Raw genomic sequence first — 4,945 nt, forward strand, 5'->3', positions numbered from 1 at the left:
GATGTCCTTGTACCCGAGGTGATATTTCTTCTTATGCTCATCCATTCCTGTGCACACAGTCATTTTCTCAAGGTTTGGCCACCTGGGCACACTGTGAGCCAGAGAGGGGTAGAAAACTCTATGGCTAGAGTTTTGGCCTGGTCCAAGCACCCCATTTTGACCCCAAATGTGTGGGGAATGACTATTGAGGTGTCTTCCCTACAGGGGATGTTCTCCTGCTACACATGAGGCATGACTTTATCCTTCCTGACATAACCAGGTCCAGGCTGCTATCTGAAAGGCTCTCACTCCCCAAGGCCAGGTCTGGGTCCCTCTGCTAGGGAGCCTCCCCCAAGGCTCCTGCCATACCTCTGCCACTGCCTTCAGACAATTAGGTCCAATTTGGACAATTCAGTTGTCATGGCTACACACAAACCTTCCTGTTTCACCCATAAACAAAAAATCCTTCCTTTTTACACAATACCTTTGACCTACCACCTTTTCAAATCAATGTGTGAATTCAGTCCTGGAGAGGACATTCACAGGAGCTCCTGCCATCAACTCTGCCTCCTTCTGGAAATTACTCCTCCTTCCTCTCTTGCCATTTGGGTCAACTGTCTCAGAGGTTGATCAGTCCATTATGCCAAAGGTCTTGTATTTTCTTTCTAGACCTTTCTCCAAAAGGGCTTAAATTCACAGGCAGGATAGCACAGTAATTAAGCATGTGGGCTTTGGAGCTCAGCCCATGTGGCAACCACTCCTGTGTTACTAGAGGCAAGTATTACTCTCACTGCTAAGCCTCATTTTCCCCATCTGTAAAGTAGGATGACTAACAGAACACCGTTTGGAGATTTCTTGTGAGCACTGAATGAGCAAATGCATATGGGAAACTGTATGGTCAGATCTCCATGTTTTTTTGCTGGTGACATCATTTCTGATTAGATGCTAACTTCTCAAGGAACTCGCGCTGTCCTCACTAGACTCTAGTGGAAGAAAAGACATAAATTACTAACTTCTGTTCAGAGTAATAAAAACTACACTAGAAATACAGTTCATTTTCATTATTCATGGATTCTGGATTTGCGGATTTGCCTCCTTACTGAAATGTGTAGCCCACAAATCGATATTTGCATCCCATTGGCGGTCATTCATGGACATGCACAGAGTGGTGAAAAATCTGAGTTGCCCGATACGCATATTCTTAGCTGAGGTTGAACAAGGCAATGCTCTGTCTTCCTGTTTCAGCTCATACTAGAAACAAGTGTCCCTTTCATGGTCTATTTAGTGCCATGGATTTTTTTTTTTTTTTTTTTTGTGCTCTTGGCTGATTGTTTCACTGTTTAAAGTGGCCCCACAGCATAGAACTAAAGTGCTGTCTTCTGTTCCTGAGCGTCAGAAGGCTGTGATGTGCCTTACAGGAAAAATATGTTTGTTAGATAAGCTTTGTTCAGGCAGGAGCCATAGTGCTGCTGGCCATGAGTTCAATGTTAATGAGTCAACAGTATATAGTAAATAAGGTGTTTTTTTAAACAGAAACACACAGAAAACAAGGTTATGCATTGATCAGTTGATGAAAAGTTTATAAACAAAGGCTTGCGGGAAACTAACCCTTTAGTTTTCCCAGGAGCAGTGGTTCCATATTCACTAATTCAGCATTGTGGTGACTTTACAGAATGTAACTATCACAAACAACAAGAATCAACTGTATGTAGAAAGAGTCCAGAGAAGGATTTGTCAGCTCTGCCAGGAGCAGGGGCTTCTCAGCAGAGGGACTTCTGAGCTGGCTTGATAAAGGAAGCGTGGGAGCTTCCTGATGCATCCCAGGAGACGGGGCAATGGACAAAGCATGAAGGCCTAGAGACACATTTGTGAACTACTGAGATAGACCCCCAGAGGCAGCAAATACTTATTGAACACACTTTAAGTGTCAGGCATGCATGGATGAGGGCTGAGAGTGGGTCAGAGGCAGCTGGGGTCATTGAGAAAGGATCTGGACCCCACAATGAGGGGTCTGCACTTGATCCCATGTGCCGTGGAAAATCATCAAATGTCTTTTTTCTTTTTTTTTTTTTTTTTTTTTTTTTTAGTTGGAGTCTTACTTTGTCATCCAGGCTGGAATGTAGTGACACAATCACACGATCCTTCTGCCTCCCAAGGAGTTCGGTGGGACTACAGGCGCATGCCACCATCCCTGGCTAATAATTCTTTTTTGTTTGTTTTGTTTTTAGAGACAAGGTCTCACTATATTGCCTAGGCTGATCTCAAACTCCTGGGCTCAAGCAAACCTCTCACCTTAGCCTCTTGGAGTGCTAAGATTATAGACCTGAGCCACTGCGCCCCACACATCAAAGACTTTTTAGGCAGGAATATGAAGTGATCCAATGTGGCCAGGAAGCCAAATACTTAGGTAAAACTAAACAGGTTCTTTCAGTTTCCCAGGAGAACAAGCAATCCAAAGAAGCTATGGGATACTTCACTGGAAATACTGAAGGACAGTGGAAGTCTCTATTTCTCAAGGCTGAGTTTTGTTTCTTTCTTTTTCCCCTCTGATTGGAGATTGCACAAATCTTACCACTTTCAAAGATCTCTCAGTGTACTTAGAATTAAACACAGTCTTTTTGACTCAGCCTAATTCTCTCCTTAGTCCGTCTCTAGCCACTTCCTCACTCAAACCCTGCAGACCAGCCACACAGACTTCTTTCATGTCTTCAAATGAGTCATACTTTCTCTTGTCTCGAAGTCTTGGTTGCCTTTTGCCTGGGATATGATTCCCCCCTTCCCCGACCCCCTGCCTGCAGCACGTGTCTTGCTAACACTATTCATCCTCTAGGCCTCAGCTTAAAAGTCACTTACTCCAGGAAATCATACCCATGCATACATGTTCCTATACGGCCCTTTTCACAACAAATTGTTTTGCTTATTTATTGTATAGTTTTGCTGCCCTAGTCAGTTCAGCCTGCTCTAACAGAATACCATAGACTGGGCGGCTTACAAAACATACTTCTTTCTCATCGTTTAGGAAGCTGGGAAGTCCAAGATCTGGTGCCGAGGAAGAGGAAGGATCTCTTCCTGGTTTGCAGATGGCTGTCTTCTCAATATGTCCTCACATGGGAGACAGCAGGGCACAATAGCGAGCTCCTGTCTCTCTTTTAAAAGGGGCACCTAGGCCAGGCACGGTGGCTCAAGCCTGTAATCCCAGCACTTTGGTAGGCCGAGGCAAGAGGATTGCCTGAGCCCAGGAGTTTGAGACCAGCATGGGCAACTTGGCAAGACTTCATCTCTACAATAAATCAAAAAATTAGCCAGGCCTGGTAGCACGTGCCTGTAGTTCCGGCTACTTGGAAGGCTGAGGCAGAAGGATCACCTGAGCCGAGTGGGTTGTCGCTGGGGTTGCCATGAGCATGCCACTGCACTCCAGCCTGGGTGATGGGAGTGAGACTCCAACTCAAAAAAAAAAAATTCTGACCACCTCTGTCAAACCAAAGTTCCCACTAGTTTTCTACCGTTCCCATTTTTCTAAACCTTATAGTAAAAAATAGAAAAAAGGGAAGTCTTCCTATGTGTACACACTAACTATATTATATAATTTATGTGTGGCCCAAGACAATTTCTCTTTACTTGATGCAGCTCAGGGAAGCTAAAAGGTTAGTCAATGTGGCCCAGGGAATTCAAAAGGTTGGTCACCCCTGACGCAGTCCCTGGCACATAGTGGGTGCTTGTGAATCCAAATGGAAAAGAAAGAACAGGTTCACCTCAGGGGATTTGGATATTTATTTAACTCCCCTAGCTTATGAACTGGTGGGGTATCCCATTATGTGAAATGTTAAGTGTTTCACTCTCCACTCTGGGACTGTGCTGACTCCTGGGATCCAGGTTTCCTTGAGCTCTGTATGTCACCTTCCTCTCATTATAAGGTGACTAAGGATGCTGCGCTTGTCCTCCAACCAGCAGGACCCTCTGTGAACTGCAAAACAACGGATTATTCACAAATACACAAAATGTGCTTAAGTGTCTATGATTAAAGTTGCATTTTCTAGAAGGACACTGATTATCTTTAATTCATGGGTTTTACTTTCTGCCCAGGAGCTAGAAGCAAGAAAGCACATAGCATTGGTGGGGAGGCGTTCTGTTTCTTTGCCTCCCAGTGGGTCTTGTTGGAATTTTTCTACGCACCCTTCAAGGCTCAGCTCCCATCCTACCCCACTGCAGGAGGTCATCCAACCTGATCTCTAGGAGATAAAGGAACAGAGGAAAAGATTCCACTATTTCAGATGAAGTCTCAGAAAGTGTCAGTGTCTTATTTCAGTGTCTGGTATTGTAAGCTCAGAAACGTAGTTTGCCACTGTATTCATGGCAGGGCTGATTAGTGATTTACACTAGTCAGACTCATAAAAGGCTGAGTCATAACCAGAAAGTAGAATCTTTTCACTTCTTGTGAGGAGTATGCATTTCTAGAATTTGGAGTGTCAGTGGTTGCAATCCAGGGCACGCCTGTCCTCATATCCCAGAAGGCCAAGAGACATTAGATACACTTGAAAAATGTTTTACTCTAGCTGTACCCTGATAAAGAGAGAACATGATTATTCTCACTTCTCAAAGAGACTGAGGTTTTCTCCAAATGTCTTTATTTATAATTTAGGAGTTTGGAATAAGTCAGATTTAAGTTTAATTAGCTGTGACCCTAATAATCAGATATTTGTTTTATTATTTTTTTGAGTTGGAGTCTCTCTCACTCTATTGTCCAGATTGGAGTGTGATGGCACACTCCCAGCCACCGTAACCTCAACCAGCTGGGCTCCGGTGATCCTTCCGCCTCAGCCTTTCAAGTAACTGGAACTACAGGCATGTGCCACCACGCCTGGCTAATTTTTGATTTATTGTAGTGATGAGGTCTCGCCAAGTTGCCCGGGTAAGTCTCACACCTGCAGGTTCAGGCAACCCACTTGCCTCGGCCTCCCAAAGTGCT

The sequence above is a fragment of the Carlito syrichta genome, unplaced genomic scaffold (assembly GCF_000164805.1).
Source record: "Carlito syrichta isolate Samal-C Ts95f unplaced genomic scaffold, Tarsius_syrichta-2.0.1 Scaffold115681, whole genome shotgun sequence".
Classification (NCBI taxonomy): Eukaryota; Metazoa; Chordata; class Mammalia; order Primates; family Tarsiidae; genus Carlito; species Carlito syrichta.